Here is a 13,241-nt window from a genome sequence, read left to right as displayed (position 1 = left end):
CCTACTTGCATAATAACAATGTCTCACAATATCCCAACATTAATATTCAAGAAAGAATTATTCATTTCCCTCTCCAAAGATATATACCTAACTTCTTGTTGAATAAATGGTTCTACTATTCATCTATTAGGTAAGAGTTATTCATGATCTTTCCAATTTCCACACCTCCTGCATTGAATCCATCAGTAAAGCTGATTGGTTCTATCTCCAGTGTATCTCTGATAGATTTATATGCTTCTCGTCTTTTTGCTATTAATATCTGAGTCCAAATAACCATCATTCTTCACCTGGACCTTGAAATTGCTTTGTAACAAATCTTCTCATTCCCTGCCCCATTCCCTTTGCTACTAATTCTCTTCATAGCAAAGTGAATTTTTTAGAAACTAGAATATAACATACTACAGAAGTGAAAAAATCATAAATGTACAGTTCACTAAGTAAGAACAAAGTGAATACAATATTAACCAACACCTAAGAGAGAAAACATTATCAGAAAGGAAAACATTATCCTGACTTCTACTGCCATAAATCAGTTTTTTCCTTTGATATTTACATGAGTAGAATAATAAATATATAAATATTTATATGTCATTATATCTGGCTTCCTTTTTTCAACATTATGTTTATTATGTTTATGAAATTCAACCATGTGAGCAAAAACTTGACTAGTTCCATTGTTCTATAGTATTTCAGTGTATAAATATGCATCAATTCCTTGATTTAATTTACTGATAATAAACCTTTGGTTTCTTTCCATTTTGGTGCTATTATAAGAGATGCTGCAAGAATTATCTGTGTGTGTGTGTGTGTGTGTGTGTTTGTGTGTGTGGTGGTGGTGTATGTGCATGCATGCATGCATACTTGCATTTACATATACATATGCATTTTGGTTGCACATATACCTAAAAGTGGAATTTGTGGGTCAAGTTGTACATATAACACTTTACATTTCTACCAGAAAAATATAAGTGTCCTATTTGCTCCACATATTTGTCAGTACTTTCTTTGGTCTGTCATTTTCATTTTATCCATGTTGGTAGATGTGCATTTGTACTATAATATAGTTTTTATTTGCTTTCTTCTAATAATCATGAAGTCGATAATTTTTTCAAGTGTTTATTGGCTATTTGGATATCTGGTGAAGTACTTGAGTCCATTTCTATGTTGGGCTGTGCAAAGTGACTTTTTTAGGGTACTTAAATTTTTTTTTTAATTTTCTATTCTTCTCTGCTGGCTTTTTATTTATTTATTTTTAATTTTTCTTAATGTTTTTATTTATTTGTAAGAGAGAGAGAGACAGCATGAACAGGGGAGGGTCAGAGAGAGAGGGAGATATAGAATCTGAGGCAGGCTCCAGGCTCTGAGCTAGCTGTCAACACAGAGCCCAACGCGGGGCTCGAACCCATGAACTGTGAGATCATGACCTGAGCCGAAGTTGTACACTTAACCAACTGAGCCACCCAGGAGCCTCTCTGTTGGGTTTTTATATTTGAAACTATACCATACGTATATTAATGACTGTAACTCTATAGTAAGTCTTGATTCAATACATTAGGTCCTACTTTCTCTGATAATAATAATAAAAAAACCCTGAGATATCACTATTATTATTTCACACTATAAATATTCATTTGAATTTATTATAATATTTCCACTTACACTATAGATACTCATTTGAGTTTATTGTAGTGTTCATTGCTCTTTGTGAATTCCTACATCTCTGAGCTTACTTCTGCAATTATTTTATTTTTGCCTGAACAATACCTTTTAGTATTTTCTTAAATGTTTTTCAGCTGGTGACAAATTACCTCTACATTTGCTTGTTTAAAATGTCTTTCTTTTTCCTTCATTTTTGGATTTTATGTGCATGTAATTCAACCATGTTGTTATGTGTAACAGAAGTTCATTCAATTTCATTGTTCTGTATTTTTCCAATGCATGAGTATATCTTGAATTATTTATCTGATTCATTCATAATGGATCTTTTGTTTGTTTCCAGTTTTGTTTTTTTTAAAAAAAATTATGTTTTTATTTATTTCTGAGAGAGAGAGAGAGAAAGAGCGAGCAGGGGAGGGTCAGAGAGAGAGGGATACACAGAATCCGAAACAGGCTTCAGGCTCTGAACTGGCTGTTAGCACAGAGCCCGATGCAGGGCTCAAACCCACAAACCGTGAGATCATGACCTGAGCTGAAGCTGGACGTTTAATGGACTGAGCCACACAGACACCCTTGTTTGTTTCCAGTTTTGGACTACTATGAGGAATACAGCTATGAATGTGTGTGTGTGTATGTGTGCGCACACACACATACACATACACACATACACACACACAGACACTTGTTTCCATTTCTGTTGGTAGATACATAGATGTAGGATAAAAGTAAGTGTAAATCTAACATAGCGGTTATTTTCTATTCATGTTTTAAAAGTATTTTATTGCCTTGAAGATTTCATGTGTTGGTTCAGAAGTCAGCTGTTAGTCTTACTGCTCTTTTTCTAGTTCTGAGTGGGAAGGCTGATCCTAAACAATCTAATCAGTCTAGAACAAAAGGGAACCAAAGCACTTTTTTAAGAGCATAAATCAAATCCTATCACCTATGCTTAAAATGCTCCTGTGGCTTCCCCATTGTTTTTAGGTATAACCCAAATCCACTATCCTGACTTACTAGCAACTTTGCTGCTGTATAATTCTCTGGACCTTTTTCCCACCACCCTCCTTCTTTTTGCTAGATTCTAGTCACACTAGCCTTTCTATCTTTCAAAACTGTAAACTCATTTTCACCATTGATGACTCATTTTTATCAAGTCTCAGCCCAATGACACCTTGTCAGAGAGGCCTTCCCTGAACAGTTACGCTAAAGTAGTTCATCCTATTCATTCTTTCTTATGCCACCCTAATTGATGTTCTTATAACATGTAACCCTCCTTTAATCCAACTTACTCATGTTGGTTTTCTTCTTTATTTCTCTCTCTTCTTCCACAAAACAAGTATAAGTTCCACAAGAGCAGACACCTTATCTTTTATTCATTGCTGTATTCCCAAACTGAGAACCATAGCTGGAATATAGTCACTGCTCAATAAATATCATAGAATCACAGAAGGTTGGAAAAAGCATTTCCAGAAATGTTTTAGGAGGCTGATAATAAGAAACTAAATTTAGAGCAGTCAACCTGATCAAAAATGATTTTTAAAAAATTATATGCATAATGATTCTGACTTTACAAAGTACTTAGTATATATTAATAATTGTCATTTGTTTCTGATGGAAAAAAGGGGGTAGGAAGCCAGAATACAGCAATGTAATTGATAAAAAATAAACTGAACACTTTTCACCTAAATTTTGATAAATTTTAACTATAGGCTTCGTCCTTAGTGGATTATCTCTATTTTGGGTTGGATAAAGACTTCAGAAATTGTACTCTCATTTAACAATTTTTCATATTACAATATTGCTTCTGATGATTACATAAACCTAATTTGTACTAGTATTGTTTTCCCTTCATATTTCATCAGAGAAGATTTTAGGAAATACTTAAAAGAGCTACACAACATTCTAGACTTCAAGTTTTCTCCCCAGGACCATACTTTCAGTTCTGAGTTTCACTCCCAGTTTTTTTTTTGTTTTTTTGTTTTTTGTTTTTTTTCCTATTCTCTCTAGTCATAGCACAAGAAGCAATGACCTGACTCAAGGGCAGGCAGAAGAAGAGGAAGCCAAGTCAAGGGTCTGCTTGATCAAAACCCTGTATAATTTTGTTGACCACATCTAGTCTGTCAGTCTTTAGATATTTATATTTCTCCCTCTCAGCCCCCTTTGTCACCAAGAAGTTTTATTTCCCTCTTAAGTGGACTAGCCCAGAAAGGAAATGGGAAAGTGGGAATAATCATTTAAGAAATGCAGCCAAACCACAACTACACCTTGTTCTTTTGGAGTCTTGCCTGTCCTGTTTGAAGTTATGTAGGTTGTTCTATTTGTGTCTCTTCCATTTGTACCTGCTCCCCTTAGAGCTGTACTTTGCAAAGTGGCAGAAGTCTAAGTCTAAAACCTTAGTAAACACCTTTTTAAGATGAATATATTGCTTGTGAGATCCAATCAGTTCCTAAGGGATACCACTGCCAGTCAGTCTTCTAAACCAATTTTGTACAGGCCCCAGATGTTTCCTCAGTAGTATAAAGGAGTGTTCCTCCCACCAGCACCACAGATTCATTTTTCTGGATTTGTAACAGTTTGTTTTATGACCCAGTATGGTTTTTATTCTCAGGCAGCTTGATAATAACATATATGACAACAGGTTACCTTCCCTTATTCCATAGAATTCTGACTTGCAATCTCGGACACCAGAGCTCTAATTCCATGTTTTTGGCTTCTCCCTCTTCTGAAAATGGACCACACAATTGTAATGGGTGAAGAGAAGCCAAAAAAAAAAGTTTAGGTCTGGGCAAATTTCTCCTCCCATGGAATGTCTTTTCATAACCTTCCTACTTTTCTCTCACTGCACAGGACTCTGCTCATGAAAACAGTGTGGGGGGTGAGTGTTGGGGTTAAAACAGGGAAGCAAGAACAGTTATTTTATTACTATTCCATTTGTGACCCAAAACTCTCTTTCAAAAACAGAAAATGTTAATTTTAGAGAAGAGAGCTGTAGATTTGAGCCCTTTAACATGCAAATGTTAGTCCTGATTAGATTCTAACAGTTTCACTGGATCATTCTTTCTGGCACAAAATGACTTTAGTTATCAGTAGAGAATTCTGATTCCTCTGTTGCTTTTCTTTCTCAAGGTGGTTTTATCGGATTGCTTCATTGTGGAGTTCATTTCAACCCTTGAAATCCAATCACACTTTATTTTAGATTTTTAAAAAAATCTATAAACTTGGACTCTTTCAGTAGCCTCACAACTGAGCCAGATTTACTGACCCTTGTACCAGGTTTTTGTTAAACAATTGACTGAATTGTACAGTGCACATCTGAATAAAATGTGAAATGCCATCAGGAAGATTCTGTTTCCCAAATGCCTTGGTGTAGTGAAATAGTCAGATCTGAAACTTTGGAGAGTGAAGTTCAGAAGAAACTGGAGACCAAGGTTTACTGCTAATTTGATATTTAGAAGCAACGTTTCAGGCCCTGACCAGGCTGCCAAGATGAAATTTTCTTCCTCTATCCCAGTTGTTGGTTCACTTGTTGGAGCTGCAAGCCAACATGATCCTTTTGAGTCTCCCTTTGCTTTTCTTACTTTCTTTATTCTCCGGTTTATTTGGGGGCACTTTTTATTGGAAATTGCCTAATGGTGACTTGATACATTTCTGGATTTCCATCATATCAACCTTGATTAAAATATTGAAGTCCTCATGATCAACTGTTGATGGCAGTTGACGTCTATGAATTCAATGTGATCTATGTTGTCTTTCTACATGAGGTGCTCTGTAATATAGTAGAACTCCATAGTTGTACTTTGGTGAGAGAATATATAAGAAAATAATGTAAAACGTCATAGGAATCCAGCTTCTTGGTTTCTGAAGAGAAATGACTATGTTTTTTTTTGTTTTGTTTTGTTTTGTTTTTAACTTCCCAGCTCTACCATCTAGCACACTACTGGGAAAAAGAATTTAACATAATAAACACCAATTAACTTAGTGCTATAACACATATATGATATTGGCAGTGTTTATTCTATTTTGGTTCAAGTACTGGTTCTCTAACTTATGGGTGATTTAAGGGATTTTCAAGCATAATTCCATCTATAGGTAAAGTGTGCCTTAAGGACTGGAGCTACAGAATAACCATCACTTTTATAATATCCATGAGCTCTACCATTCACCCATGTCTCCCTGGTCCACTAATTTTGTTTACATTGCTTGCAAAGTTCTTCTGTGTTTCTGAGTTTGCAACTTTTTTCATAAAGGTCATCTCCTCTGTAAGGCATCCCAGATTCTATCCAGATGAAATTCTTCTCTTCCTAATCTAAACCCTAATCTAAACTCTATTTCTCCCCTGACATAAACCTCTATTATGGCACTTATACTTTTCTACTTTTATGAACATGTTTCATCCTTCGTTATTCATAACTATTTTCCTATTCTTATGGCTACAGATGAATAGTAGGAAAACTATGACTTGAATAGGGAACCAAGATCTGGAGATGAGGTGGAAGAATGAAAATGGAGAATTGCAAATGACAGAATCTGACATATTTGTTAAAAGTTAATTTGAATCTTCCTATAGTGGTCAAAACAAAGCAAATAATTGTCTGATTCTTAAATATGCCCATGAAGGAAAAGCATGTGAGTTCCTTTGGGAAAGCAAACATCATCTCTAACACTTGTCAGTTTCTTGAGTCCTAGGAACAAGGATTTTTTTCTATTTTACATTGCCCCACGCAATGTCATCCTCTGGGTAAGGATTTAATAAATATTTATGTTATGCCCAGATCGCGATCTCCCCAAAATCCCAAGACCACCAAGGAGTCTGAGTCACGTATGCAAAGGCAAAGGGCTTTATTACAGGCTTAAGCTCGGGCTCCCAGACCTCACCAACGCAATGAATCCTTGCTGAGAGCCCCGAACAAGGGCAGAGTAGGGTTTTTATGGGGTTTGAGATGGGGGAGTTACAGAAGTTGTGACATGGGAACAGTGATCCAGTCATAATTATTCAACATCATTGACAGCGGGTTTGACCATACACATTGTCTAGAGTATTCGTTACTTTTGGTGGGATCCAATTACAACATTTAGAGTACCTTTAAATTTAACCAATCACAGAGCGAGCCTAGGGTCTTACTTTGCTACTAACGGGTTAACTTTAACATCAGGTAACAGGGTCCTATCTATAGTTTCTATCTCCAGGCCTCTCCCTTAACAATGTGGAGGGTGGTCACTGGCCTTTCCTGATTGGATGTTGCAAGGGTGGTTTCTCCTGCCTTGGGCAATGTCTAACTACCTGATAGTTTCAGGGAAGCTGAAATTCAGGCCTTCTAGTTTAGATGGGAAACTTAAAGAAAACCTGTCATGGAGTCAGTTTGGTTTAGATGTTTAGGCTTGTGGCCTTACATTTATTGAATATTAACATCAGTGATTTCATTGACCTGGGGAATGGCTGACTTACTACCTCACCTTTCTGGAGTTACAAGGATAATTCATCCAACATACCATCAGTTGGTCAACTTGGAAGTTCTTGACTAACAATAACTAATAACTGACCCATTGCTACATTTTACCCCACATACTCACTACTTCCCATACCTTCTTAATGATTGAAATGACTTTTTATCTCATTGTAGTTAATGACATAAACATCAACTCAAATTTATCTCCCATTTCTTTATTCTTTATGTTTCCTAGTCATAACTTCTATAAATATTTTAAAAGTTTGGTCACATTAATTAACAGAGTTGATTGTTGTAGGGTATCAGGAAGCCCTTCACATTTATTGGACCAGCTTCTTTGTTTTGTGTGTTCATATGCAAATTTGTGAGAGGCAGGAAGAAGCCATAGAACTAATTATAATGAAGACAAAGACAGAGTAATACAGATAGCCACAAGCCATCGTATTTATCCAGGCTTTTTATTTCCCTAGGCTATTTTCAGGGTTGTTTCTGTGAAAGGGAAGGAGAGTTGGCTCAGAAACTGCTATTAGGAGAATGCCTGCCATGCTGTGTCACTGTCTCCCAGCCATTCCCTGACAGGTAGTAGTGATATACCTGGCTCCCTGCCTTGGTGTTTTTGTTCACAAGCAGGAATCTACCTTTGTATCCCTTCCTTCCCTTCCCTTTCCATCCTTCCCATGTTCACTCCCTCAACCTGAATGCTTATTCTGGCTGCCAATAGGTAGTGCCAATGCCAGCTTGGTCTTTCTCATGTAGGTGGCTAGAGGCCAAAGTTACAACATGAAACTTTTCCCAGAGACTCATAGCACCTCATCAGCTGTCAAAGCTTTTGTAGTCTCAGTGCTGGGATGGGGGAGAGCCTCCAGGTACATAGAAGGTGCTATAATGGAAAGCTTTTTTTTTCCTTTTTTTGCTCCGAGTTATTAGTTTCATGAATTATAGACTCTTAAGCACACATGAATGAATTATTTAAATTTCTCTCTCATTTCCCTTACTCTAGCAACTACTTCTTCATTTTAAACTCAACTGTTGAATAATTCTTTTCAGATAGTTCATCATAGCCCTATTCAGGGGGTGCCCCTTCCGGTCTACTCAGTGAAATGTAAACACCTCTGCCCAGTATTTAAATTCCTCAGCTTTGCTACATCAAAAACACAAAGGATATAACAACTTGAAACAACTTCAGCAGCAGCAAGTTTATTTCCCTGAAAAGACAACAAATTAAAACTCAGAGAAATAAAGTAGTGACTTGCTCACAGCTATAAGTGACAAAGCTTTTTGGGGAATGGAGAGAAAAGGTCAGACTTCCAGCCAAAAATTCTTTTCCCTAAAGCTCTAGATTAGTCATAACCTAGTGAGCAAAATATAGAAAGATACACAATTATTATTGAGCTCTGTGTAAAGATGTGAGGATCTGATGGTTGGAAATTCGAGGCTTGAAAGCTAGTATCTCTGCTGACAATATATATAGCCAAGTATATATATCTATATATAGATAGAGTTTATCTATCTATCTATCTATCTATCAAGAGAGATCCAGCGCACCTATGTATATAGTGTGCAGACTTTAGGGTCAGAGAGGCTGTGCTTAATCCCCACTGTCATTCATTAGCTTGTCTACATTATTGACAAGTTGCTTAACCTCTCTGATCTTCAGAGTACTCATTAGTGAGATGGAGTTATGGCTTTCTTGGAAAAATGTTATTATCAGATTTCTAAAGAATAAGGAATTGCAAAAGATAATAATGATTATTAAAATTATTCTACACTGCTTACATAACATCTCTGTCAGCCAGGATGATGTATTATTGCCCTTTACATATTCTTTCTCTCCCAACTTCTTGTTCCTTTTCTCCTTTGTGAATTTGAATATACCACTTTCCTTCTTTTGTATACATTTAGTCCCTCACCTTCTCAACATTCCTGAACACGCCATCATTGTCTTGCTTACTTCTTACATGATTCAGTCAAACCTTGTTTAGCTAGAATCTTTGAAAGAGCATCATAGGAAGTCAGTGGGAGAATATACCGAGTGGTAGGTAGTTTGTTACCTGTACATTATGTGACTTTAGTACTATATCAATTAAGATTCTTTTAGTTTGGTAACAGCAAACTGGACTCCAATTGCTTACATTTATTTCTTTATTATTATTAGTTTACTATTTCTGCTATAACAGTTTCACCACAAATAGTGGATTAAAGCAGTTCAAATACATTTTCATGTGGTTCTGGATGTCGGAAGTTTGTAATGGGTCTCATTGGGCTAAAATCAAGGTGTTGGCAAGGCTGTGTTTCTTCTGTTGGCTGTAGGAGAGTATTTGGTTTTCTTGCCTTTTTCAGCTTCAAAATGCTGTCTGTATGCCTTGGCTCATGGCCCCATTTCTCTAATTTCAAAGGCAGAAATAGTAGGTCATTCTCATGTTACCATCTTCTGGTTCCCTCTTTTGTGTCTCCCTTTTCACTTATCAAAGACACTTGTGATCACATTGGGCCTACTCAGATAATCCAGATTAATCTGTCCATTGCAAGGTCAGCTTAATTCCTCATTGTGATGTAATCTAACATAGTCATGGTTTGTGGAGTTTTAGGACATGGATATCTTTGGGGACCATTACTCTGCCTATTGCTTTTATTTGTACCTTGCAGTTATACTTCTTAGGTGTGGGTTCTGTTTTCACACCTCACCTTGTGTTTGCAAGATGTATTCTAGCAGCTCCAAGTATGCAACTTTGTGGCCTCATATCTAACAGAATATAATGAACATCTTTGTCTTACCTTTCTTGGCAAAAGTACTGCCATTTCCTGTGAGTAGACCCGTAAAGGACATGTGCTTAGCTATCATTGCAGCCTATGAAAGATATGTTGATTGGCTTAGGCTCCTAATTGGACCTGAGAGCATGGGAAAAATGGACCAGTCACAACTGAATTGAAGAATTTGATGAGAATTTTTAAAAAGAGATTATTTCAAATGTGTAGGCAAGTGTAAGAAAATCAAAAGGAAGAGCAAAGTGTTTGTGGCCAGTAGAAGCATGGTCTGGCAATATCCCTGGGCCTGAAAGTATGATGGAAGGGAGTATTTTCCAGTACCTGGAGACAGCTACATGGAGAGGGCCCCCTGGCAGGAGGTGATTTCTTTAATGAGGAAAGATAGCCAGCCCATGATAACCCTGTACTGGGGGAAGCTGGAAAAATGAGAATCCTGGTATCTCCATCACCCTCCCATCTGTTGTGCTCTCAAAATTGGAGAGGGAAAGCCTGTGGTGGGGTTTTCTTTGGTTGGCATAGGAGTGCACAGTAGAGTGGGAAGGTAGAATAGTGGATCTAGAGAAGCAGTGGAGACCCAGCTTAGTCACTATGCAAAAGTCAGAATTGTTGGAATAACAGAGAATAGTTGTTAGGGAGGCAAATGACAACACCTATTACAGGTGGGAAGAAAATCTTTGAATTCATTAAAGGTGCAAGAGAATCAAGGTTTTATATAGCCATTTTCCATCACACTATTTCAACCTTGTTGATAAAACTTACTGTCGAAATGTTCTTTGGCTGAGAAGAGTGGCAGTTCTTTTTGCCACCTTCATATCTTTACTGAGATCCGTATAGCGCATATAAAATGTATTTGTTATGGACTAAATATGTGAAGAATTTTCTAGAACAAGCTTGATAAGAATTAAAGAAAACTTCTTCAATTAAATATAGTAAGTTCATTAAGCACCTTCTTTGTCTAAAGCAATGTGATAGGCATTGGTTGGGGAAAGTTGGGGGGGGGTTAGGGTAGAGTTGGGTTAAGGTTAGGGTAGGGTTAGGGTTAGGGACGTTGGAGCTGCCGATGTTAACACTACAGAACAAATTCTTTCATACCTCCAAGGGCTTTTCTTCACTTTTTTTGCTTCTCTTCATCCTTCCAGGCCCACCTCACTGTTTGTCCCCTGCTCACTTAAGACTTTCCAGAATGAACTCTCAATTTAGCAGAGTTAAATAGTTCCTGAGTCTGTACTCCATAGTGTGATATACACATGAAATGATAACTCTTATCACATTGTCATAACCTTGCTTAAGTGTGCATCTCCTAGCTAGACTTAAAGCTCTCTGGTGCCAGTGTCTGTGACTTACTCTTCTCTCAGAGAGGTGCTGTAGGACACAGAGACCTTGGAGAGCCTCCTGAGGGAATACCTGCTGGGTGTGATGGGATAAATGTGATGGAATAATTTTCAAAAATATCAGTCAGCATTGCTCATGTACCACACACATTTCTTCTCTTTGTCCTTCCTTCTGATTCAAGGAGTATTTCACATTTCTGTGCTTATTGGCTTAGTGATGGGGTTGAGGGGAATCTTACAGGCAAAAAGTAAGAGTTGGAGAGAAATGGAAGACTGTGAATCAGATCCTGAAACCTTCAGTGAGGTGGAGGATGATCAGATAATCAGTAAAGCTCAGAAATAATGTGAAGTCAGGAGTGGGAGAGCAGGATGCCATCAGCCTCGGAGGCACAGTGATGTTACCTGAGAGTGAAAGAGGAACAGTTTTGAGGTAGCATTGGCAGTGAAAAGAAAGCTGAACCTCATATTTCAAGCTACAGCCTCCTTGTATACATTAACACATGAACAACTTGTAATTTCCACTTGTGTTCCTGTACTCTGTTGTGATGGGCACCATGGATGTTGGAGCACATGGGGATATTTTTTCTTGTAGGTTTTCTAGTAGGCCTTTACATATTGCCTCATCCCTTTCTCCTGCACTTTGCCCACCACAGGCATACACCAGCACAAGGTAGTGAGTGGGCTTCTCACTCTTCAGTTTTGCCTTTACCTGCAGTTCTTCCTCCAGGGAGAAGAATAGAGAGAAAAGCAGCCTCATTTTTGCCTGCAGGCAATTCCCACCCAAGAAACAAGGAAGAAAGCTAAGCTATCCATACCTGGTTTCTCCTTCGATTAAGTTCTCCCCACCAACCCCCAACGGTGAAAAGTAAGAGAATGTGGAGAGAGGTGAAAAGCAAAGCCTTAACTCAGCTCCTTTCATATGAAAAAAGAGCTCTCTCTTGTAGCGGATGCTATAATGTGTCACCCAGATGTCCTGCAAGACAGCGACACCATTTCCCCCAAGTTCTTGGAACTATTGCCTGCTGGAAGACTATGGCTGGATCCTTCCCTAGGAATTATTCCCCCTGTGGAGGGGAGTTGCCTTACCCAAGGTTATACTTTCTCCTCAGGCCAGCTTTCACCTGGTGAAAGTGTGATGCATAGGACAAAGGCCTGATCCTCTTCCCTCAACTGAAGGCAGCTCTGCAGGGTCTCCCCAGTGTCAGAGCTCCCGATGGGACTGGCTGGTGTCTTTGTTGCAGCTATATGCCAGTTCAAATTCTGTCTCTCTGTGCTGCTGAGAACACTCCCCACATAGCTTTCTGTGTGCAGATCTGTCTCAGAATCCATTTCTCAGGGAATCCAACCTGTGATATTCTCTACATCAGTAGTTTTTATATCATAAAAGAGTAGGAATGGTGTTCAGATTCTGTCTGCTGAAACTTAGAAAACGTTTCACGTAAAACAAACCCAATCTGCTCTTTATCTGTCTTACATTTTCTTATTTGAATTTCTTTCTCTGGCAGTGGTTTCTACATCTCTAAACAAAAACTGTTCTTGTGCCCTTCTAGTAAGTAAAGGACATTAGTTGATGCTACCTCTGCCTCTCAACATTCTTAAGCCTGGTCTAGAGCACAGATGCAAGTGTTATTATGATTGGTGGAGGATCTGCTTTTAGCTCAGATGCTGGGCCTTGGAGGTATCCCATTGACCTCCAGAATTTCCAGAACTCTAATCATCATTTTAGCAATATCTTTATTGAGGTTAATATATGGCTGTACACATTGTTAAAATATTGAATAATGTCATTTACAGTTGGTAAATGGATGACATTCTGTGTGCCTTCCCCAGCCTCTATCTTCTTTACCTTCCTAGTAGCATAAGCACCTCTCCGTAGACTGCCCCTCCCAACATTTCCACAGTACAGTAACTAAAGCATTAATGCCTGAAACAGTAGAGGGCCCCTGAGAATCTATTCCATGCTATTGTTGGTACCACTTATAGTGGGTTGAGGAGTGTCCCCATCAAAATTCATGTGCATCTGAACCTTAGATTATGAGCTCAT

This window comes from Hyaena hyaena, unplaced genomic scaffold, assembly GCF_003009895.1.
Source record: "Hyaena hyaena isolate Hyena2069 unplaced genomic scaffold, ASM300989v1 scaffold_452, whole genome shotgun sequence".
Lineage (NCBI taxonomy): Eukaryota > Metazoa > Chordata > Mammalia > Carnivora > Hyaenidae > Hyaena > Hyaena hyaena.
This window is presented reverse-complemented; position numbering follows the sequence as displayed.